The sequence below is a fragment of the Argiope bruennichi genome, chromosome 9 (assembly GCF_947563725.1).
Source record: "Argiope bruennichi chromosome 9, qqArgBrue1.1, whole genome shotgun sequence".
Lineage (NCBI taxonomy): Eukaryota > Metazoa > Arthropoda > Arachnida > Araneae > Araneidae > Argiope > Argiope bruennichi.
Window position 1 is genome coordinate 56633819 of NC_079159.1, and position 27515 is coordinate 56661333.

Consider the following 27515-nt stretch of genomic DNA (forward strand, 5'->3'; position numbering starts at 1 on the left):
ATCAGCAGCAAAAAAAAAAAAAAAATCGGTAGTGGTTTCCCCAACACTTTCTAGCATACTCTCTAATAAAGAATGCTTTCCCCCTTCACGCACATAGTGGTGGATATTGGATGAGGATGTCTTACATGGCAGTGGCGAACAATAATTACGAAACATAGATTTTCCGGTGTGAAGTTCGCATTTTTGCTGAATCTATCGTGTAACCCTTGTTGTTGTTTTTCACTTCGCGATCGATTCCCGGTATTTAGCTATAAGAACCCAAAAATCGAATTTGTGTTTCATATGTGTTGTTTCCAATCAATTGAAACCAAAATTTGATATAGAACTACAATTATTGCCACAAAATCGCATACTAAATTTCATACATTTAAATCATTGCGTTTCTGAGCTATCGCATTTACATGGTTATCAAAGTACAAACGGACAACCCCTTGAAGGATCTGCTTCCGCATTGACAGGGGGGCCACGGTGGCCTAGTGGTAAAGTCTCAGCTTCGGAACCGGAGGGTTTCAGGTTCGAGACCCGATTCCACCGAAGAACCGTCGTGTAAGGGGGTCTGTTGTACATTAAATCCGTCATGACCAAACGTCCGCCCGCTGGTGTGGTGTGGAGAGAGGGGTGCCAGCTCAGGTGTCGTCCTCGTCATCTGACTGTGGTTGAAAATTACGAGGTCCGTCCCAAAATAGCCCTAGTGTTGCTTCAAACGGGACGTTAATATAACCAAACCAAATCCGCATTGACAGGTATCTACACTTTAGATATTAAATTTGTGTACCAAATTTTATCCATTTACTTACTTTGTTTTGTAGGGTTTTTTCGGAAAAGACTAAAATGCCGTTTGAAATCTACAAATTTTTGTGTAAAGACCATATATCAAATTTCATCAATGTATATCAAAGCGTTTTTGTGTTATAATTGTAACAGGCAGAGAGTAGGACAGACAAATATAGAACCAAAAATATATTTTTTTGAATGCGAGGAGGTATGAAGCGTGAAGATTCGTCACAATATCGAGTTCGAATTTCTTGACTATTACAATATTTCATATACGAGTAAATAAAAAACAACTGAAATGCATTGCTTCATTTTTAACCATCTCAATTATCTTTTTAGTGAATAAACATGTTTTGATAGCATTTGCTAAAAACCTTTCAATTATTCCAGATATATAAGGAAAAAAAAATTGATGAGTACAATCATTAGTTTATCACCATTTATGTTTCATAGATAACTGCAATTTTATTTTTTTAATTAGTTAAAAAAAATTTCTTGATATACATCTGTTATATTTTTGTTAGTCAAATTTTTTTAATTTATATTAATGATGCATAAAATTACGTTTTTATGATATACTTTTATGCATTTAACCTTAGGATGATCATGAAAATTATATTAGAACTCTATTGCCTAATAAGGAATTTAATTACTTTTGTAACAATAGAATACTTGGAATAAGTAGGACTTCAGAATTAACAATATTTAAACACTAACATACTGACCATTAAAAATATTTGGGGATCATAACTGCAGAAAATTAATAGCAAACAACGGTATATAAAAAAAATATGCATATATAATAAATCTTTCAAGCTGTTTAAATTTTTGTTCAGTTTTTAAAAAAATTTAAATTACAGACACATGTGTTTGTCTTAATGGGATTTAATCAGAATCCACTAAAGAATTTTGAATTAGACGGCATTTTAGCTAAAAAAGTAATTCACCATATTATGATTGATATTAGACTCGTGTTTTTATAAAACTTCTCCTTGTTGGTAAAAATGAATGCCATAATTATTGTGTTGACTTAAAATAATTTTCCAAAGATTAATTTACAAGAGTAGTCTTCTTTTCCTAATTATATTGTCATTATATATAATTATACTGATATATCTTATGTTGCTAAGCTGTTTGGTTTTATAATTTGAAATAACAGTATAATTTTAGTTTATACTATTATCTGAAAACATCTGGTTTCTGCACAAATTTTGCAATTTGTTAAAATACCAAATCAGATCATTGGAATACAATTCATGCTATCAAACTAAGCCTTTCCCTTTATATCTGAAGCATCTGATGTAATCCAGACATATTTCTACTAATAATAAACGAGAATGTGCATAAATCTAGGCAAGACCATTTGACCTTGATATTCAAAATCTGGCGTAATTATGCTTTGGAAGATGCGAATTTGTACTTTGAAGATATTTAACAGAAGTTTTAACAAGAACTTTAATTAAAAACTAAATATAATTCAGGCATTTTTTTTTTTTATTTTTTTTGTAGAGGCTTTGTGAAATCATTATTCTGCAAAAATTATATTCATGTCATTTTAAAATTCAAAACTATTGTCTTTTTTAGTATGTTCGTCCTATAACCTTTTCTTAAATTTTGGAAGAAAAAAAAAACACCATAATTTTTAATTATTCATTTTATTGTTGCAATGAAATTAAATTTTCTTATGTTTCACCAAATATTCAATTGCATTATTTCCTTTCATTGTTGAAAGCTGAAAATGGAAGTTTTCTTTATTATTTACGCGGATTACTTGAAAATTAAGAAAATGAATATTGTAAAATATTAAGTGCTGTTAGAAGATAAGATTACTCGTACAGTTACGTTTTGAATGACATTATGATTCAGGAAGTCATTTAAAATTCTCTAGCAAAGTTTCAAGCTATCTAAGGCTAAAGCTATTAAATTATCCATAAAAAATTTCATTAAAATTAAGTGCAACCAACAATACGAGTCAATAACTCATGAACCATTTGATTTCAAAAGATGATTGGACATGAAATAAAATCATGATTGGAAATGCTGACTGTTTTTCTCAATGGGGCATATTTTTCGCATCTATATTTCAAATAAAGTATACCAATTGAATTTCATTTAATAGACACTCAGTTTTCCTTCTTACTTCAATAACATTAATTACATTTAAAGTTTCTAATTTCAGTGATATTTATAACATTTCCTCTTACCATTATTAAGTCGCTAGCAATTCCTTAGAACAATTGAAAGGAATAATAATGGCCTGGAATTCTATTCATTCGAAGTAATACTCTACAGATGAAATTTCCGCAATGGTTTAATTACGGTAGAGCAGAAAAGGCATATGCCTTAACTATCATTATCAGAATAAACAAAATTGAGGAACCAATCAGTTGCATTGAAAAGAATAATATATTTTTTTCTTTTATATGCAGTGTTATTTAAAAAGAAGGAAGCGATTTAAAATATTTTTATCCAATTATTGACAATAAATAGATACATGCAATAAAAGATTATATCCCATACGATCAAAATGTTTCTCAGCGCATTCGGATATTTTGGTAAAGGAGTACTGTTCTTCATTTAAGAAAACTTGCTTTATGTGCTGCAGTATGTAAAGAGTGAATCTATTGTTTTCATGCAGTGTAACCAACCCGATTTACAGTCGGTTCAAGAAAAGTCATGGCAAGAATTCATTCATCACAAGAAATTCACAGTTGTATATGTAAAGAAAAAAACAGTAGTCACTCTTACAAGCTGACTTTGACCTTTATATATGGGGAGTGGGTAAATTACAGTGCATACTAATTATGCTTGCTTTTCTTCTAGATCAAATTGTTAGCTTTTTTTTTCTTCCAATTACCAACGATTAGGTACTTTTACGTGGCAAGGAATGGGCTTTCAATTCATTATTTGTCACAAAGAGCTCATTTTGAATGTATAAAGTAAAATTTTGAACTTTTTTTTTATCAGATGTAGCATATGTATTTGTATCTATAATGATTCATTATAAATGTTTTAAATCTACTCCTTCTTTCTGAATAGTTCTCTATATATTTATATTCTCAATTGTTAAAAAGGTAAGTTTCAATTAAGCATGGAAGAATATTATTAATTCAGACTAGGTTTCTTGTAAGAGGTCTTCAACAAAGATCTGATGACCAAAACCAAATCTATGAGTTAGGTCCTTTTCAAAGCTGGTGATGTTCGGGAAGAATAAACTTGAACATCCTATTCTTTTTTTCTGAAAGGAAAAATGGCATATCAACCAACTCCACAGGGTTTTTCATGGTATATAATGGAGAAAAATATTACAGCCGCCATATTCACAAAAATCAGATATCTACTTCTCAGAAGTTTGTGAAAAATTAGAAATTAAATATTATACATAATTTTAAAGAATACAGAGCAAAATACTTTTTTTTTTGGAGGGGGAAGTAAAAAAGTGAATTTCAAAATATAGATATTTAGAGTACCTAATTATATAAATATAATGTATTTAATTATTTCTCCTCATAATTTATAAAGGTGTGAAACCGAGTGTTTTATGTATTTTATCTGAAGTTCTTTTAAGTGAAAGATAATGAAAAGTATACTCATTTTTCAAAAGCATACTTGGTTTTTCAATGTATATTTTTATATAAAAAATTATTATAATTTCTATTTAAGCCTTTAAAATTATAAACATTAAATTATCTGAGCTAAATCAGCAGTTTCATTAAAATTTCCAAAAATGATTTTTATGAAATTTATTTTTAAAATACTTCTGTGATACATCCTTATGTCAAAGAGCTATCTATATTTGATATCTGTTGAGAAATATCTACCTCTATTAATATTAAATTATGTCTATTAGCACAATACAGGACAGACTGCTATACTTATGTAACATTAAGTATATTTGGCACAAATATTCTTTTGAGGGTGGCAATATATATTCCATGCGATTTTCCCAAAACTTCAATTAGTGTCTGTAAAGTTTAGCTTTTCACTTTCTCTTATGTGAAGTATGGGGAAAGTATTGTAAGCATCAAAATATTCAAAGGAGACTTACAAATTTCCAAGTATGAAAAGTACATTTTTAAAAATTATGACAAAGACAACTAAAAAATAGCTTAGAGGTGGATGGATGAAATTGGAAATGAAATCTTTACATCAACTCTGTAAATTTCAATCAAATTTTAAGCAAAACCTGTTCAAAAGGAGTCTGTCCAGCTGTTTGAATACAAGTTAACCTGATAGCTATACAATGAAGAGAGCGAGAAAGTAAAATTCTATGAAATAAATTATCAAATCCATTATAATTTCAAATTAATTAGTAGTATGCCTTAATTACTTAATTTAAGTGGGTATGCTATTTATCAGGCTGTACTTTCAAAAAGATGTAAATGCAATACTCAAAAATGCAATGACTTAAAATATATATTTTTATAGGATACCAAATGTAGTCGCATCAAATTTATTCATCAGTTGGTTAGGAAAAATATGTCTAAAACCCAAATTTGCTGTTTAACACAGCATGCAAGGGATTAATTGCCAAAAATCACAAGATAGATTCAGTAAAACTGCTATTTCACGTCAAATATTGATGTTTCGTAACGACTGCGTGTCAATGTCATGCAAGGCATGGAATAACACCTTTGTTAAAGAGCGTGCAAGGAAGTTTTGAGATCATTGTTTTTTTTTTTGTTGTTGTTCTAGTAAGTCTTTAAAATTATTTTTCTTTTGTTTAGATTTCCTTTCAGTATGTTATAGCTGATTTTTATTTCAAGATTAGATTTATCACTATATATTTTAAATAATACACAAGCTGTTTAGATTTTACAACTTCTATAGTTAAGGTATTTTTAACTGAATGTTATATGAAAAATAGCATTTTTTATTTTAATGAGACAAAATATAAGTATTTAATAATTTGTTATATATATTATACAACAAAATTTTAAAAAGTAACTTTTAAGTATTTAATAAAGGCATTGTAATGACAATTTTAGTGTACAAAATTTAAGATGACTAATAATCACAAATCAGATAAATTTCTCATGAGAGGAAGAAAATTGGATTGAGTTTCTAGATACAAGTCCTTTTTTCCTACCACTAGCATTTTATTATGAAAAATATGATCCTTTATATTTCAAGATTCTGTTTCATATACAATGCATTCTTTTATATATATATATATAAACAAATGAAATGGCTTTATTGACTTTTTCCTTCTTCCTTTCTCTTTATATATAGTTCATATAATGGTAATTTCATTTAGCCTGAGGATAAAAGCATCGGTAGCTATTTTTCAAATTCTATATGTTCTTCACAATTAGCTAAGTAATATGCAATTCATGTAATTTAAATTATGCTCGACTAAATTGATAAAAAAAAATTCATTAATTCTCATTTTCAAGTAAGTCACTCAATCTATGGTGTAAGATATGCATCGTAGAAGGTTCTTATTTTAGAATTGTGACTTACTTGAAGCATTTATATTGCCTTCGAAAAATGGTTAGAAAAATTTTGGTACTGAATTAAATGCTTTCCCACATAAAAACAAAAATCAATACAAATGAAATATTTATTATTCACTAATTTATAATAACATAAATATTCATTTTTGTACAATTTGATTACATCCAGTTTCTGAAATGGTACAAGAATTTGTACAAAAATGTTCATAAAAGATCAAGCACATGGATATGGCCAGCACTTGTAAAGAAAAGAAAACAAAATATTTCATAGAAAAGATGCCTTTTTCAAGGCTCTCTTCTAAAAATGTAGTAAGTGAAGCTACCTCGTGTCTGCATAACTTTTTCTGTTAAGACTGTCAGGTCCGGGCTGTTGATAACACGCCCTCACCCCAGGAACTGCAGCCCTGTATAGAATCGGAAGTATATTAAAATTGTTTTTATTTGGTCCAACAAAGACAGTCTAGTGTTGTTAAGACTGTCAGTGTTTGGACCAAAAGCGACAATCCCTATGCGTTAAGACTGTCAGTGTTTGGTGCAAATGCTCACCGTAAAATACGTTAAGACTGTCAGCATTTGCACGAAACACAAACAGCCTCCGATGTTAAGACTGTCAGTGTTTGGACCAAACATTTTAACAGTAAGTCGTTAAGACTGTCAGTGTTTGGTCCAAACCCCGACAATCTGCATAGAATCAACAATCGATTCTAGACAACTCTGCAGTTAGAGGGGGGAGGTTGGTTAGCTTCACAGAACTTTGCGTGAACCATCTCCCATGTTTGAAAAAAAAAATTTCAAACGATGAGAGCTACTCCAATACTGCAAACCAATCCAAGCTTTAGTGCATTTATAATGAAGGCTGCGGCACATTTCTAACCTAAAGAAAGGGGAAAAAATCAGTTTCAAAATACAAAAAAATCATTACACAATTAGAACATATATAAGCAGCCCCCCACCCACTGCATTTTAGTTACATAAACAGACTGATAACAAGGGATACAATGCAATAAACTTTTGATTAAACATATCAGGATGAGATATAGAAGTCAGGATATTGAATCCTTATCACTTGCGAGGAGATTTAGATCAATAGAATTAATTCTTAAACAAACCAATACGTATGGAGCATTACCGTAGAATTTTTTTTTATAAGTGTGTTAAGAAGTTTAAAAGCTAGGACTAAGTTTCACAATCAATTACAGACAATTGGAATAGTAGAACAATCTTTTAAAATCAATCTTTTTCCATTTAAAAAAAGCACTCAACAACATGCTTATCAGTAATACACAGCCTTCGCAAAAATACCTAAAGTAACTAAATTTTCATCTACTTCTTGCCACACCAAAGATAGAATAAAATGAAACTAAAGCATTATCCCCACAAGACTTCCATCATTAAATTGAGTTCTGCAATTTAAGATACTAATGATTCCAAAATTATCATAAATACATCTCTAACCATGGGTCAGTTTGCATCTATTATTGCATAGTAACTGAATACATCTACTGTCCAGCAAGTTGACAGTAGATACATTGTTGCAAGTTGACAAATGATTCGACAGATGCCGACTGCTAATTTATCTAAACAAAAAATGGCCTCTTAGGCCTACATTCCCCTCCCCCTTTGAATTTTGCTATTTGAAGTTTTTAGAAAATTAAGTTAGGTATTAATTGATTAATTATAACAAAGCATAAAAACTTTAATAATTCAAAAATGCATTAACTTTTCTTTTTATTATCACCAAACCAATTTACTCCATAGTTTGAGTCTTAAATAAGGAAAACAATTTCTCATTCATAATACATTATCAAACAGCCTGCATATCTCATATATAAAAATAAATATTACATTTTCAGGTATACCCTGACAATATCCCACGGGGGAAGAACTTCAGAAATGGGGGCCGAGAAACTTCTGGTATAATAGATGATTGCGAGTATCCTGATAAGTTATAGTAACAGTAGGATCAAGTTACTTCTTGCCAATGATGGAATATACTTATTATAGGAGGGTTTCTACCATGACCACTAATGACCCTTATGACTCAACCATAACTTTTGCCTTTTGTTACTGCTGCATCCTTATCATTCAATACAACTATACACATTTAGAAGGGTTGAATTATGCTCCTTATATTAGCATTTGCTTAAAAAAATAGGTGTGGTTTATTATTAAAAGTCTGTAGTAGTATAATTGATATAACTATAGACAAACCAGTATTTCTTTTATTAAAAAAGTCAGATAAACTGACTTCCATTCATATAATTCAAGAGAATATAGTATATACAAAAAATCTATCAAATTGTTTGAATTTTAATTTCCTAAAAAGCGATTTTAAATACCCAAATTTGCTTCAGCATTTATTACTTTGAAATACTTTATTACTGCTGCTTTGGTATGCAAATTTATTTAGAAAGAACATCCAAGAGACAAACCATACGAATTTACATTTAAGGAAAAATTCTTACTTTCTTTAAAATATTAAAACAAAGACAATTCTGTTAACATAAACAAAATACAATAAAACAACCCAGTTTTTTTAACTCATTCAGCATCTTTCAGATGGGAGGACAGATGATTGCATAGCAAAATACAAGACAATATATTTTAAATATATATAGTATAGGCAATTTCATTTATAAAAATGCTAGGAATTGATGATTAGAATTATTGGTACTTGTGTATTAAATATATGCCAGTGATTATTTATATTATATGTATATATAAAAGAAGTATTTACTGTAAACCAACAAAATCACTAAAAAAAAAATCTCCAAAAAGTGAACCGATGACATTTGATTACTACAAAAATTTGTCAATGGCATACAATTAGAAACCAGTGCCATGCAAGAAATAATGCTTTTTCCTAAAGATATATTTTATTTAATTTTTACAATTAAGAGAGCATTTAAGCTCATTTTATAACATGATCTATGGTGAAAATAATAAATCCTTGCCGAGTATCAAAATGTATAAACAAATCGGTTGTCTTTCCCAAATCAAGAACTAAATTAAAAATGTGGACAATGCATACATTTATACAAAATGTACTGTTATCTACTAAACATTTCCAAAAGTTTTTGAAAATTTCATGAATTATTAACATTTCAAGAGATTGAAATAAAAGGAAAAAAATTTACAAGTTTTAAGTTAACTCAAAAGTGAAATTTCCAATGTATTTTTTTATGTTTAAAAGGTACATTAAGAATATTTTAAAAGTTGGAATATTTGAAGAATAAAAATTTTATAAAGCATTATAAAAATAGCTAAAATTCAGATTAAACATAAGTCATTAGTCTCAAATATATTGATAATTTTTCTTCTTCCAATTACTTTTTATAAAACCTCAAAAAGTTAAAACATTACATTAAAACATCATGTAATTAAGAAAATATATAACCAACCTTCCAACACTAACACCTTGTGTCCATCTTTCTTTTGTTGCTTTCAGGACACAGCTACTAACCTGTTTAAAATATATGCAAATTAGAAAAAAAAAAAAAAAAAGTAATGCTCATTCATGGATAAATGAATCAAATTAGTTATATTTTTAAAATTTTCAATCTTTACTTTCAAGCACTACCAGGATGATTACTGAAAGATAAATGTAAAAAGTAAGCACTTTTTAAGCACACATAGTTAAATAAGAATAGACACAAACTCCGGTATTTAATACAAATTAATTTTTCCAGCTTTAAAATTTTAAAAATACCTACTTTTTAAAAATATTGAGTTTAAAATTTTAATTTATGAAAAAAAAATAATCTTTCCGATTTTAATTAATTCTAATATAATATGAGAATTGTAAAAACGGTTATAGCTTATAACTTCGCCTAGAAGTTGAATCTAGTGTCAAGTCTCAATATTTTCAACATTATCGTTAGGCAATAATTAACTCTTTTGTTGCATATCCTACAATTTCCAAGAACAATGTAATAGTAGTAAAATTTGCGCAATCTACAATTTCCACAAAGATGCATTTTCCCATGAATTTAGCTCTGCAAGCCGCTCTTTTCAGCTTTTCTTGTTCCATTCAGATCATGGTTAACAAATAGCATTAGCTGTCCAGGGTTCTGTGAAATATTACAAGCATGTTTTGTAGCATTTTACGGGCTCTTTTCAAAGCTCAAAGATATCTGGTAGGAAACATTTTTCAATTTTAGAATCTATTTTTGATTAAAAAAAAAAATTATGCCGCAAGAGGGTTAATACATAGGAACTAAAAAGATTTGAGTAAGATTATATTGAAAAGAATCAATATATACCATAAATATAGAAAATTCAAATCTGTAAATTGGGCAAAATGGTTTTACCAAATTATTTTCACAACACACTGGTCGGGTAGGGGACTTCTACCATTAACACAAACGTCTATGTTAATTACACAAAAGAACCATAATCAATCAGTTACTACCATCCGCATATTAATTCAGAAAACTTAATTTATCAATATCAGATAATGTCGACAAATTTTAATCGGAATTTATGTACAATTTTTTTATAAATCAGGTAATAATAAAATTAAATAACTTTTGTCTTAATTTGTATTTCTTTATCTGTACAAGTATAAAAAATTTACACATAAAAGTAACTGACAATTTTCTCGTAATTTTTAAAATACCCAAATCAAATTTAAACAGTAAGATGACAAAAATCTGACAGTATTATCTTATATTGTTGAATTAAATTAAATGGACCAATACATACAGCTTTTATCTACCTTTATTTTTAAAAGACTAGACTATATAAATATTTATATGAACACAAATAATGAACATTTATCAAGTAAAAGGTTTACTCTCAATTGTTTGAGCCACTGTACGTATTAAGATTATATTATCATCAAATACAATATATTTAGTCCACTGTTTCAAAGATAAAATAGTAATTATAATAACAAAAACAATACAATAACAAAAATAGCACATACTTCTTATTGAATAAATGAAATGTTAAGCGCTAATATCATCCGATTAAAAATTTAACAAATAAGGCAATAATTAAAAATTAAGTATAACTTACCAATCCAGCAGAGGTTAAAAACCCCAACTGTTTTAGTTCCGTTAAGAGTCTCATGCCCAAGTTGTAGCTTATTTAACAATTAAATTCTACATTTTAAGACATCCTTTAACTTCACCATGGAAAACAACAACTCAGCGCTGTCCCTTTCCTTTCCCAAATTACAAAACGTGTCCCTTCAGAAGGGAGGACTTCACTTTAAGTACGTACAGATAACATTACACATTATCAAACAATTCTAAATTTCCGAACCTTGATGACGAAACCGATTTGGTTTTAGTTCGTATTTTTCGACGTCATGTTTGTTCGGAAAGTGGTACCAGTACTTCTGAGCAACGCAATTTTTTTTTTTTTGAATTATAGATTTGAATATCAAATACTTTTATAGTATGGGAAATGTTTTACCAAAATAACATATAAATACTAGTTAATTAAGTGTTATTAGTATGCTCCTTAGAGTAGAACAAATAAATAACCAATTCCATTTATATATAAGAAAAAGTAGGAAATGGAAAAAAATAATGTTTCTCAACCCAAAAGTTTTAAATCTATATTTATTTGATTAATTTAGCACTTAAATTATCTCATGATTAAAAATATTGTTCAAATTTATAAAAAAAATAGTACATTGTTTTTGTAGCATGGTGAGATGGCAATCATATGTTGAAGTTGAAAAGGGGGAATCCCCTTCTGAGGTATTTGCGCCTGCGTTGTTTATGTGATGACGACACTCAATTTCTATTGGCTAAAACTTGCGGATCGAAACTTTAGGTTTGAGTTTCGTTTGTTTCGATTTGTTAGGTGCATTTTCACAGCCATCTCCGACATTGAACTGTTGGGATGGCTGTGGCGAGTCTACGGTCAAGTACAATTTCTTAATTGGATTGAATCAAAAACAATTTTCATGACTAGTAATGAAGCAATCAGGTAAAAACTTATTCTTGTTTTTAGGTTCTTATTATAAAAGTCGCTGTGTTACTGTTCAAAATGAATTTATTTATATTTCTTTTTAAATAAAGCAAAAAAAAAAAAAAATACTGATTCTTTTTGAATTTTTTCAAATATTTATTACTTAAAAAAAAGAAATTCAAACCTTCAACCTACATCGTTATTACAGGATAGTGGTATAGCCTTAATGTTTCTGCCTTGATTGCATCAGCCTTTGTATATTCTATTTTACATCGCGGAATTTACTGTAAGAATTTAACTTTATAACTCAATTGTTTTACTAAAACTGGAATGTAAGCTTTGAAATTAATGTTTATAGATCGGTTAAAAGCACTGTAAGCTAAGATTTTGCGAAAAGAAAATTATTATGAATTCCGTATAATAATTAATAAAACTTTATTCGAGATTGTATTAAAAATTAATTTTTGAAAAAGTTTATTAAAATTATAAGGAACCGTGCTCAGAAATGAAATTGGTATTGACATTTTTAAGGGTGAATGTTAATATTTTTATTTTTAAATAAGAACTTAATTAAAAAGTTTTAATAATTTTTCATCATCCATTACTTAAGAACTAATTGCGCAACGAATTTTGTATTTCCCTATTAGCACAAAATGCCCACGTTAATGTACTCTCGGATCAACTGTTAGAATATTTTTATTTTTTGCAATTTGCAATATGACAGCCTATGTTAATTGCTGAATAAAAAAGGGAAATTGTCACTTTAGAATCTCTGAAAAATATTTCTGTAAATAACATGCATTAAAAGTTCATATTTCTTGATTGGAAAATGATTTGCTGCTATGCAAATATTTCCATTAACTGATATTATTTTAAAAATTTTATGTTAACACACGATAGCATATAGGTGTAATTTTGAAAATGTTATGGTAAAAGATAACTAACAGAAGATAAGTTACTTATGGTAAAAGATAAGTTTCAGTTCTTAATAAATCAGCATGCTTATTCACCTTGTTGATTAGATTAACATCTAAATGAAAATATATGAATTAAACTAATGTGATCAATTTGGAGCATAATTTTTTTGTATATAGAAATTTTGTTTGAAATCTCATCTTTTTTATTGCCTAAATTGTCCAATTTGTTTGAATTGTTAAGAAGGCAGTCTCTTTTAGTGTTTAAAAATATATTACAAAATCATTTCTATTGTTTAACTTGCATCATTTGTGGAAGTCAGTCATCAAGGGATTGGATTTTCATTCTTATTCTGGTGTCTATTGTATACTTATGGAAGGTGGTTTGCTGGATGTCATCCTTGTCATGTGATTTTAAATCAAAATTTAGAAGTTGTTCCTAAATGGCATTTATGTAATAGCAGTAGTTTTAAGTAGGCATTATTTCTATAAATAGTCAAATGTATACATACCTTTTTATGAATAATTGCTGTTAATTTGTATATTAATTTATATTTTTCAAATTGCATGGCTTTATTTGAGGTTGTGAATAAAAATAAAATCTCGCATGGTAATTATTCATAATATATTTTCTCATTACTTCCTCTTTATTTGATGTGTAATCAGTCAATACAGAATAAAAGTTATTTAATTTAAAAGAAATTTATATTGCAGTCAAAATAAATATTAAAAGCTTGAATATAAAATATCAGTGATATAATTAATTTAATATAATTATCATTATCAATTGTTTTATAGTTGATGATTCATTTAATAAAATATAGAACTGATAGGGTAAATTCCTTATAGTCGATTTACACTGCATAATTTTATCAAGGCTATTGAGAATGAAAATTAACTTAAATGAAATTTTTACACCAATCAATATGAATTATTCATTAAAAATAAATTTGATATTTCATTCATTTGATAGTCATGAACAAATATGAATATATAATATGAACAAATGTGAAAGAGCAAAGAAAAATTAGTTATGTGAATGATATTTTTTAAAACTTGGTTTGAACAATCGATATTTGCTGTTAATATAGCTATTGTCTATCCATGCAATTGTCATTAAATATGAAGACATTTTGAAAATTAAATTTTATTATTTTATGAAATATCTGAACTTTGATGGCATATCTGCTTGAAAAAAATTTTACTTTTATGATAAATTCTTTTAAAAAAATTTCATTAACTGAAAATTTTTAGAAAAAGATAATTATATTAAACACATTTGTCAAAATAAATTCTGGAAAGAATCCAAGAATTTCAAATTACATTTTTTATTTTGCTATGAAGGAATTTAGGCAATATTATTTGCTAAAATAATCTTTCTAAATGTTTAAAGCATTATAAAAAGATTGAAAATGTATAGAGCTTTCATTTTGAACAAATGCCATTGGGACAAACAAGGTATTTAAAAAAACACAAATAAAAGATTTATATAATTAAACATGATTTATATTTTGGTTATAACAATAAAGAAGTGTTAGACTTCTTATATACTTGCTCAATGACAATAGTCTTCTTTGCACTTTAGTTCTTGCCTATATCTTTAAAGAAAAGCCTAAAGGGGATTCCCCTTCATCTTCTGGCTTATTTTTAAAATGTTTTCGCAGATAAATATAATTTTTATTTTGGCTTATTTCATTCATTATCTAACAGCAGTGATAATTCATTTTTTCAGTTTTCATTACGTTTAATTGTCAATCAATAGATAAAATAATTCTCATAAAACAAATTCTTGAAATAATCTGATTAAACAAACTGAATGTGTTAGGCATAAATAAAAAAATAATAATGTACAAAATACCCTTAGTCATTTCATATCCTGAGATATGAAGCGATTTAATTGCATAACTTCATATCTTGAATAACATATCCAATCATAAGAAGTGGAATGTTAAAACATAATTTTCAAATTCTCTTGTCTATATTTCCCCCTTCCTTTTTTAATAAAGCATTTCTGTTGGATTTTTTTTTTTTTTTTACTGTATGAATCTCCAGGATTCTAATAAATTGGAATGTTGTAATGTTGTTCAGCATTTTTTTTTTTTAATGCAAGTTAAAAAATGATTTTAGAGTATGGTTTGGTCTTGTATAATATATTTTTATATCATGTTTTTTTTTGTTTTTTTTTTTTATGGATATGACATATTTTTAGAAACACTGATTTCATTGTTTTTGGAATTAAATTTTATCATTAAGTTTGATTAAATTTCCAGTACAATATTATTTATATCTTGGGCACATTTGTATACATTTATTTATTTTCCTGTTCAGTTAATCATTTATTTTCCTTCTTGGTCTTTTATATTTGGCATAATTCATTATTTGAAGTCTTTTTTTTCTGTTATTGTTTGTTTAAAACCTGAATCGTAAGGAAAATCAGACATGAAAACTGTTTCATGTCCAATTTGATGATTTGGAAATTTTGGATTTTTATTATAAATGTGGTAAATTCTCCTTACTTTGAACTTCAAAGTTTAAATAAGGATTCACTCTATTTATATTATTTCACTTCACCCATCTCTGCAAAAATTCCAAATTAGATATCTTTGTTTACATATATTACAGAATGTTATATAGGTGGGTTCCCATCTTTTCGTTATCCTCTGCTGTTGTTTAGATTATATATATTTTATTATTTCCTGAAATGGCCATAAAAAGGACTTAGATTGAATTTTATGGCTATAATTAGAATTATAAAAAAATTGTAATAAATAATAAAATTGAAGTGATTTAGAATTTTGGATTCAGTTGAGAAATCATCTTGCATATATTTTATAAAAATTTTATTTATTGGTGAATATCTGTACTTATGAAAAGCATAAATGATGCCAATAATTAAATCAATATATTTTTACAGGGTTTATATTAAATATATTCTGGCCATATTTTTTATCCCTTTCTCTCTTTAAATTGAATAATACTTCTAAAAAAATGGTAATTGATACTCCATGATAATTTTGAATGAATGAAAACAGTTTTTAATAATTGTGGGATAATTTTTCATTTTGGTTATTTCATGAAGTAAAAGAATTACATTTGTAATTTTAATATTTTTTTATTAAATTTTGATATTTTTTTGTCAAAGGTATTGATGTTATTAGTCAAAAATTTGTTTTATTTCATGCTGTCGTACTTAGTTCCAAATTTCATTTTTAGTATAGTTACATATTTTAATTATATATTACAATGAATTTTTAATTTAACAATAAACTATTTATTAACATTCTTTTTTTGCAGGTCCTAAAATTAAAAATTTGCTACATTTAAGAAAGTTTCAATGATAACCAATTTAGTTTTCAAGTTGAAAGTCTACTTGTCATCTTGGGAGTTTTCACTGGAATTGTGCGAGAAAAACATTATTAAAACTTATTATTTTACAGGTAATACATTTCTAACATTATGTAATTTAAAATGTGAAAATGTTAATGATTGTGCTAGAGATATTTAAAAGTATAATTACTTGAAATAAATATTTTTAAAAGGAAATATTTCATTTGTATTAATCTGAAATAGCTTATTAAATTTAAAATTTTTAAAAAAATGTGCAATTTAAATTTATTCAATTCCTTAATCATTTCAAGCATTTTGTTTCCATTCCTTAAAAATTAATATTAGTGAAATTGCCTGGCACAGACAGCTCAAATATAAAAGTCGCTTTTATAACCTGATAAGTAAATATATATTAATATTCTCATTTGAGAGAAAGAAAAAATCTTTCAGTGGCAAGTTGTTAAAATTGTTATTTAAAGATCACTTAAATTCTGTTATTGGTCATTCATTAGTAGCTCAATGCTGAGAATAATTGATTACAATGAAAAATGGATTTTTCAGAAAAAAGTCTACTTTTCAAGTCGATAGAGTTATTATTCCTTCAGTCTTTGTGGCACTGCCTATTTATTCTTGTCTTATTAAAATGTATTCATCTTTGCATGCATCTCAATGTGATGAGATGAGATAGTAATTCTACATATTATATGAACAGCAACTTAGCAGATTAGATCTGTAAGGGAATTAAAATCTTAATCACCTACTAATGTAACATTATGCCAGTCCATAAGTTAAAGATAAAAATTCTGATAGAGCATTTGTATTGTCCAAACAGTTAAATTAATATTAACTGGCAAAATGCTTTAGTTGTATTATAAAATTTGTTATTTTATTCTATTGTTAGAATAAGAATTTATAGAATTTAGAATTACTAGTAAAAGTTTTCATCAACATTTTAATTATTACTAAATTGAATTTTGGCTTTTCTTTATCAGCTTTTGTTGAAATATTTTATAAAATAGCTTTTATTTAACTTCATGCCAGTTATTTTGTATTGCAGAAAAAGCTGAGAATAGTGGCCATCAGTCATTCTGCACTAAGATGAAAATCTGCAATTGAAAGAACTTTTCTAATAAATTATTCATAATATTTCGTAAGTTACCTTTCAGATTTTATACAAAAAAATTTTATATTAGATCTTTCATAAATACTGAGTATTTTTCAATGTCATATTGTAAGGAAATTAAGCTCCAAAATTAATTAGTAGTAACATGTCTTGATACAAACAATATTTTTACTTTGAATGTCCAAATAAGCTATTGAATTATTTCTTCCTATTTAAAAGTATTGAGTAATTTTCTTTATTTTTATAGTGTATCACAACTGAAGAGCATTAAAAATCTTATGAATACAAAAAAATTAAAATATATACATATATGTTCACACTGAAGAAATCAAATCTATTCTTAAAGGTTGTAATTGATTTGAGAGTATTTTTTTAATTCAAATTCTTCAATATATAATATAAACAACATAATTAGTAATTGTCTTGAGGTTTGTTATTCACAAAAAATGGCAATAGATTTAGAATATCGGTGTGAACATATCTTTATTTTTCAAAAATTTATCTAAAATTTTCTATTTTCCTCCTAATCTAGTTAAATTAAAATATCTCAGCATTTTATCAATATATGCATGTGCATGTCCACAAAATAGTATAAATACTTGTTGAATAAAACAAGTATTTATACTATTTTGTATTGTAATTAAATGCTTTTTACAATATAGTTTTTCTTTATAGGAAAAGGATCTATTCAATATTACAAAGAATGGAAGCAAATCCTCTTTATATATATACCATCTTTTATTATAATTGCTTCCTATGGTTCAAAATGGTTCAGCTGCCAAGAATAAATATAATTTGATAACAGGAATAAATATGCGTCATGCAATAAAATGCTACTTGATTTAGAACTTATTAGATCTTATATTAATGTTATTTAATAATTAAATATATTATTCTTTAAAAAAATTTTACATACTTTAAAGCCTACTTTATGGTTTTTTAATTTATGTTTATAAATATATTAATTTGAATAAGAAATTATGATGTGGGTAAAAAAGAATTTGTTATATTAAAATGTGCATATTTGAAAATTTTAATAACGAATTATGATATATTGTATATTTCTTTAAAACAAAAACAACAAACCATATTTTTTAGCAGAATTTTTGATGGCATTTTAATATTCTTGTAAATACTGTAATTAAAGTTAAAAAGATTTATCATTCTTTAGATTTTGTTCTGATAACATATGGAAATCTTGAAAATATTTCAGTTATATATATTTTGGAAATCTTATAGATTCTTCCCTATGAACATGAATTAAGGCATATTTTTGTAGTATATAAAAAAAAATCTTGTGTTTATTTAAAGTATGAACTTGTAGAATTTTTGCATATTTCAAATGTGAACATAAAAAGAAGTCGTATCCCCTTTATTGTAAGGTTTTTGTCACTTTTATGGCAGAAAGAATGAAATTTCAAATGAGTTTTTGAGCAAAGCTAAGTCGTGTGCAAAACAGAGTTGTGTATTAAAGTAAGCAATACTGAATTCATGCATCCAAACTCAGTTGAGCTCAACTAAAATAAAATTTGATTTTCATGTTTCAAAGCTATATTGAGACAAAATCTTTAACATGCTTTGTTCAAAATAGTGATTAAGAGTATATAAAATTCAGATACAGGCTCCCAAGATGAACTTCTCTTCTAAATATGAACTTCTTCGAACTTACATTTAATCTTGCATATATTTCGGATATTATTTCTGGAGATTTTTGTCTGTTGGGATAAGAAGTTGTACCTTATTCTATGTTAAGGTTTTGTTATCATTTTGGTGGCCATGCTGAAATGCGAGTTGAGAAAATATGCCTTACTCAGAGTTATGTAACAATCCATATCAAAGTTTCATGCAAAGGGAACACAATATTCAAGCAGCTTCTAGTGAAAAGGCTTTGTTCAAAACAGTTAATAAAAGCAAATTAAGTTCTGAAGGCAGGCTCCCTAAATAAATTTATCTTCCAAGCATAAACATGTTTGTTGTGTTCCATTTAATCTTGTGTATATTTGCAGTGCATTACCTTTGTCTGTTCCTGTAATTTAGCCTGTTGCAATAAGGACTTGCACTATGTTTAAGTTTCGTTACCATTATTATGGTTGCCAAACTGCAATCAGGACTTGTGCTATGTTAAAGTTTCGTTACCATTATTATGGTTGCCAAACTGCAATAAGGACTTGCGCTATGTTTAAGTTTCGTTACCATTATTATGGTTGCCAAACTGCAATAAGGACTTGCACTATGTTTAAGTTTCGTTACCATTATTATGGTTGCCAAACTGCAGTAAGGACTTGCACTATGTTTAAGTTTCGTTACCATTATTATGGTTACCAAACTGAAATTTGAGGTGGCTTGAATAAAATGCTTCATTCAAAACTAAGTTGTGTTTTAATTCATATTAAGGTTTCGTGCCTTAATGTAGAGGGGGCACAATATTAAAACGGGCTTCTAGTGAACATGCATTGTTCAAAGGTATATTAAGTTCTGAAAGTAGGCTCTTAAAAATAAAATTCTCTTCTAAAACAAACATGTTTATAGTCTTCCATTGAATCTTGTATGCATTTTGTAATGTATTGTCTTTGTCTGTTGTTCTTGTAAGTATGCTTGTTGAGAAAAGTTGAACCTTTATTTCATGCTAAGGTTTGTCACCTTTGTGATGGCCCAACTGAGATGAGCTTGAGTAAATATGCTTCACTCAAAACTAAGTTGTGTGTCAATTCATATTAAGGTTTCATATCTTTATGTGAGGGAGGGGGGACACAATATTAAAACAGGCTTCTAGAGAACATACTTTGTTCAAAAAGGTGATTAAGGGCAGATACAAGTTCTGAAGATAAATTCCCAAGATGAGATTCTCTTCTAAACCATAACATGTTTGGACTAGACATTGAAAAAAATTGTATATGAATTTGAGATGTACAATTTTTATAGAATTTTACTTTTGAATAATGAAGAGAAGGCACTGCTGAGTAAACTGAAGATAAACTTTGGATACTGAATAAATACAATGGACAACATAATACAAATTTATGATTGTAAGCTCTAAAATATTATTTGAGCTATCATCCAATTTAGATTGTTACGGCAGCAACTTTTCGAATGGCTACTTTATGGGAAGACTGTTGCCAGTTGTTATGGGATATGACAAAATGAAAATATAGTGTTATGACTGTCTGTAATTGTTGGAGGTTTATTAGTTAATTTATATAAATAGATAATACTAGTTTATGAACTGAGGCTTAACTGACAGATGTATGTATTAAATAAATCCAAATTGAACTTTATACATTTTATGTAATATATAATGTAAATTATGTACATACATTTTATGTAATATATATAATGTAAATTATATATATTGTGAAAGACCGAAATAAAATAATGTCAACATTGTCCAGTGAATGCCGACATTCCTCAAAATAGCGAACTACATGAATGCGTACAATCACTGGAGAAAGAAGACATATCAGATACTGATCTTTCCCTGTAAAATCTATACAAATAATGCATATGCTTTTCAGTTCTTTGTTAATGCTGTTATAATCAGTTCAGTGATTTTGTTATTTTTAAGTATATATTTTTCATGTTTTATATTTTTATACAAATGATCCTCCAACTGCTCTATCACTTGTCGATTATATGATGAAGTAATTCTTGTAATCTAAAGAGTAAGCATCCTCACTCTTCAGAATACATGTTTTTTTGTATGGGCTCCACATGAATTGGATCCGTCATACCCATTATGCTGCAATGTTATAGATTAAATGTTATTAATGCAAAATATTTTGATTAAAAAAAAGTGCAAGGAAATGTATTTGTTCTAAGTTTCTTATTTTATTTCAGTACATTTGGTTTTGCTTATAGTAAAATATATAATCAGAAAATGTCAATCTGTAATCAGTGTTAAATATGATAGATTCTTACTATTTCATTTAATTTTTAATTGCCATGATAGAATATATTGCATGGAAAAAGTGCAGTGAAAAATTTATTAAAATTTAAAGGCCAGTTATGAATTTCCTTATGCTTTTTCTCATTCAAAGTACTTTGCATTATTTAGTTTTTTTAACCCTATGAGCCCTGGCCGCCCAATATTGCCCTGTTCTACAGGGGCCCGATTCAGGTACTTTGGGACGATTTAAATGGAATGCTCATTGCGAAATACCTTTCACTCCTTAAACTCGTTTAACTGCTCCAAAGTGCCTGAAGCAGGCCCCTGTAGAACAGAGCGATATCGGGCGGTCAGGGCTCATACGGTTAATCAATAACACTGCAGCTGAAGTAGCCCAATATCTTTTCAAAGTTTTAATCTCATTGCTTTTCATTTATAATAAAAATGTTAACTTTTCTAATCATGCTATACATTTAAGAGTATTAAAATATTTTTTAAAATCATTAACTGAAAGTTCATATTTGAAAATGAAAATATATTTAAATTACCAAGTTAATTTTTTTAAAATTTTATTTTAAAATAAAATATAAAAAATATATAATATTAATGATTTTTCAACTTTGAATTGATATTAGGCTTCCCACCAAACACTGACTAACTAGTCTTAACAGATTGTAGCTGGCTGTAACGTTAGGTTAAAAATTAAAATTCTTTTAAATTACAGATGCCTAATTTTTATAGCAGTTTTGTTCTGTAAAAAGTATTAATCATATCAGTTTAAATTCAATAACATAAAGGATCGAAATTATTCCACTGAATTCTTATTTAAAATAAATTTTAAAACTTGGGTTCTCCAAGATCCTTCCATTTTGAAGGTACATAAAGGCTATTTTGAGAGTGACCTTGTAATTTTGTATTATGGCGAGATTATAAAAATGCAGCTACACTGAGATCCTAACTTCAAAAATTTCAAATTCTGGAATTTGATCTTGATGGATATAATACACACTCAATCTACATCCACAATAAATTTATGGAATTGGATCTTGTCTTGTATACTTAGGCTATCAAAATAAAATAAAGAAAATATTAGAAAATAAACTTACATAATATAAAGATTAAAAAAAAAAAAAAAGAATTTAGAACCAAAATTGATAATAAAAAGCGATTATATTCCAAATTTCAGATTTTCTTACTAAATTACCATAATACTTTCTCTGTGTACCTTGCATATTTTGAATTTCCAATTCAGGTACACTCCAAAATAAAATTGAACACAATTTGAAGATAGGGGGGAAAAAGAGAAAATTATTCATATCTATAGTACAGTTTGATCCATCAGCTTTTTTGTATGGCCTAAAATATTGAAAAAATTCAGTATTTTCACCAAAAAGTTCAGTGTGCTGATAAATTGAGGCATCATGGTTAAGCCATATAAACTGGAGAATGGAGGCTGTTTGTATTTCTTTTCTATTTCTTCCTCCTCTCCTCCTAATAAATCAATGACTTATGCTACATGGCATTTGCTATGATTAATCTTGCCAAATAAGCTGTTGGAAGATAGACTGGGTGAGGCATATAACAGATGACAGCAGAAATTTTTATATTAAGATTTAATGAATGAATATCTGTAAATCTAGTTTATTCAGATATTGAAATGTAATAAAGTGATATGTGTGAATATATATATATATAATATAATTGCCTATAAATTATTAATGCATTGATGTCTTAAAAATTGTACTCGGGGTTTCCGAGTTATTTAATTCTTAAATATATTTTTTTAATTTTTAGTTTCCTATTTATAAAATCTATTTATTTCAGTGGAATTTAGAACAAAACTGCTAGTTATATAATTTTCCATATAACTGTGTAAAATTTTGTTCAGATATTACTTCAAAAATTCTACAGTACTAATATACAATTATAGTTTTCTATTTTAAAATTTTATTTGAATAAACTTTACTGTTATAAAACAATCTCTCCCTACACCTTTTTGGAATAACTAGAACAGTTTATTTATTATTACCCTCTTAGTTGAAATTATTTAAATTTTACTTTCAATTTTGAAAAAAATTATGTTCTTGTTTAAACTTTTTTTAGTTGTCTAATTGTTAAAATGTTTGAAATTCGTTTTTCAGAGCTATTATTTTATGAAAATTTGTTATGTCAAAAAAAAAAAAAAAAAAAAAAAAATTTATGCACCTTAAATAGACACTGATGTTAAACACGGTAACATCTAGAAGCAGTAATGAATGTTACACTGTTAATGAAGTAGTATAGTTTTATTGAAATAAGATTTTAAATTATAAGTAATTTAAAATATTCAATAGGGAATCAGCTACCATTTTATGGATTTCTGGATTGTAAATTTTACTTAAAATTCAAACCCTGATAATCTAAGGGATAAATTAATATTTACAATTAAAGCATTAATATTGGAATTTTCTTTCCTAAAATATTCCGTAAAAACAATTGTACCTCAAATCTAAAATTTGTTGTTGATTCCCTGTTGCTTTACCAAATCTATTTGAAAATTTGCTGTAAAATGAATTATTTTAAATTTGTTAATAATTATTTTGTATTGACCTTGTTACAGTTTTCTGCAATAAATCATAACAATAGAAAGACAATATTTGTTTCATGACTCATTTTCTAGTTTAAAAATATTTTAGAATGAATAATTAACTACATTGAAGAGACCTTTGTTATCATCTTGTTAATGACATGTTTATTCTCTGTAAGAAGAAAAGCAAGTGATATCAGATTTAATTCTATTTACTGAAAATATGTATGATAAATTTGTGACGTTTTGGAACATGTCAACAGGGTAGGGAGCCTTAAATCGATTGGACTGATTACTTCGTTTAGGACTCAACACAAAAGCGGCTGTGCATCAGTGTCCAAAAAATTTACTCAACCTTATATGTATGTTTATTTTTAGATCCTTAAATGTAATTTTTCGTACTATTAAATCTTTTCTAATCTATGTAGCCTTATATAATATATATATATGCATCAGTTTTACATAAGTGCAACTTTTAAATTTTCATTCGTCTGTGATTTGAATGTTTCTCTGGCCCCGAAAATTTCTAATATAATGTCTACGAGACCAAATTTATTTTATTTAAAACCTAAAAGTTATAATTTTTTGAAACTCCTAATTATTTTCATTATTTAAATGCATCTAGTGATCATGGATAAATTTTTAATATCCTTAATTCCCACGTGTGCTTATTTGCTATTCAATATAACCAATAAAAAAAATTCTAAATTTTTGAAAATTTAAGTTTGCTGACAGTAAATTTCATCATTTTTTTTTTTTTTTTTTAACTTCATGCCGTGAGACTGAAATATAATAAATGCATCACTGTTAGCCTATTTTAGTTTAATATTCAACGCTTTCTCTTGCTGCATTTTTATTAGAAGTTTTTTTTAATTCAAATTTTTGGGTAACTAGTTCTTGGTGCAGCTTCAAATTATTCAAATGCAGATCTTTTCTTCATTCTGCGTTACTTTTTTTTTTTTTCCTTATTTACTTGCAAAAAAAATTGTTTTAATAAGTATATACATATATAAACTACTAGCTGACCTGGCGAACTTCGTACCGCATAACAATCGATGAACAGTTTAGTTGCACCATTTATAATTCAAGAACGGTTCTTCTGATTTTAATCATATTTGACTTGTTATAATAACATAAGGAAAAAAATTGAATAAAACTACAAAAATAAGTATTATAATGGCTTGTCAGAAAGGCATTTTCTTTATTCAATCTATTTACACATTTGGGTTTATTCTCTTGAGTCAAGCACCTTCTGATAAAACAAAAAATGTTTTATGTTATAAATAAAGGCGCAAGAACAAATAAAGCGTATGGTTTATTAACACGTAAATATACCACATGTAATTGACCATGAGAAAAACGTGGGTTTTCTAGATTCAGAATACAAAACACTCGACGATTGGCTTTGTGATTTTTTTTTTAATCGTCATCGCGAATACAACACAAATTGGAAATTGAATTCGTTTAAACTCGAAGGGCATATCTCTTGGTATCATGGGAATCCTCGGAATGAAAGCTTCATCTTAGAATTTTCCTTTGAGTATAGTCGCGTGAATCACATTGATCATCAGTTTTTTTTTTTAATCACCAAACGCGTTCCATTTCATAGTTTTGGTTGGTTTAGGTTTCGAAGAATCACTATCACCGAGCCAACCTTCAGCTGTAAATTGTGCGGTGGTAAGCCAGGCACATCCAAGGAGTTTAAAAATCCAGATGGATAGTTGGTGACTTCGTTTGTTTGATTTGTTTTGTTTGATAGATTTGAATGAATGCTGAGTACCAACGATTTGATTTTGAATTACGAAGTTTAAGTCATCCACATCTTTGTTCTTAACCGTGAAAATTGCTCACTCACTCAACCATTTGTGATTGTTGTGGTTATCAATGATGTTCGGGAAGACTTTGTTAATGAGCTCATCTTTCGATGAAACGAAATTGCAAAAATTCCGACGAAATGAAATAGATTCGTCGACAGGAACACGGCCATTACCGATAGTCAACTTGCAACATTCACCAGTAACAACTGTAAATAGAAGTATTCATCATTCTTCGGATGAACTGTATAAATACGACCAAGAGCAATTCTGCTTTTTAATAAGTTTGAAACAGACTTTGGCTTGCACACGGATATTTAATACTTATCGTTTTGAATGAAATGCGATTATTTATCTTACAGTTTACTAAGAAAATGGTGTACGATAATAGCATTGTTATCTTTATTGAACTTTTCATTATATTTTTTAAAATTTATTTTGTGAAAGATATTTTTTAAAAAGTGAATTGATAAAAACAAAACAAAAATCATTTAGTTAGTAGCTTAGACCTACTTGACAGTTGTTACAGAGTTACCGACTCTTAAAAAAAATACCCCTAAGATCAAGATTAATTTTTTTCCCGTGAACTTTTACGATATTTTAATGGTTAATCTGCTATTCGGGGCTGAGACGAATCCAAAAAAACAAATATCAATAAATTCAGTACAGACGTTCTTGAGTTATAAATGGTGCAACTATCACGATTTACGACTGTTTTATATATATAGAGAGAGAATGGGTGTTTTTGATATAATAAATGTGTATAAAAGACGGATATTTTATAATTGTTGGGATGAGGAATAAAAAGTTAAGAGCGCTGGGTGACAGTGACGTAGTTCACCATGTCAATGAATCTGCAATAGGTTCGAATAGTGCCTGAGGATTCGCTTGATAAGTAGGAATGAACAAATGTATAAATATATATTTAATAAAAGTGGAGAATAATCACTTCTCAAGCAAACGTGGTTGTTTATATATATATATATATATATATATATATATATATATATATATATATATATATATATATATAAATAAAAGAACCTGATGAATTCTCCAATAGTTGTGAGAAATGGGTGGGTAACATTACTGCTAGTTCGATGGCGATTTCTTTCGTATAAAAAAAGAAGTGAAATGTTAGAATAAATTAGAATTTTTACGCCAAAAAGATCTTGATTTAATTCAAGACAGAAACTGTAATATTTATATACAATTTTTATTTTCTTCTCAGTTTAATTTATACTCAATTTACTATAATTAAATGCCAATTAATTTGAACTACTTAATTAAAATAAATGCATAGATTGGTAAATTATATAAATTCTTTAAAAAATTAATAAAGTACAGACCACCAAATAACTGAATGCCAATACTAAAAAATATCTGATTTTTAATATATGCTTTGATAAAACTTTTTATTAAATTATTTGAAAACAAAAAAAAATCGTTTTTCAAATTTAGAATTTCAACAAATTCTATTGAGACAATATCTGTTGATTACAATTAAAATATTTTTGTTATATTAATAATTATATATATTATTTCAATATCCCTTGTATAAATCCTTTTAAAAACAAGCAATAAGAATTGTCATTCGTTATAAGTCGAATGTGGCAATATTTGTTACAAAATAATATTGAAAATATGAAAGCATGAACTGGAACATTTTTTTTTTTTTTAAACTAGCCGCATGAAAGTTACATAAACATTTGCTTCTGTCATAGACCTCTAAA

At 27.3% G+C, this 27515-nt stretch overlaps 1 long non-coding RNA gene across 2 annotated transcripts in view; it reads left to right on the forward strand.

Annotated features, from left to right (window-relative positions):
• Positions 1-11989: 11989 nt before the first annotated feature.
• Positions 11990-27515, forward strand: part of LOC129983752 (uncharacterized) — a 36381-nt gene continuing 20855 nt past the window's right edge. For both annotated transcript variants that reach the window (XR_008785446.1, XR_008785447.1), the window contains exons 1-4: positions 11990-12173; positions 16364-16506; positions 17454-17546; positions 18195-24330. This is a non-coding gene — a long non-coding RNA (uncharacterized LOC129983752). The remainder of the gene's footprint in view (positions 12174-16363; positions 16507-17453; positions 17547-18194; positions 24331-27515) is intronic.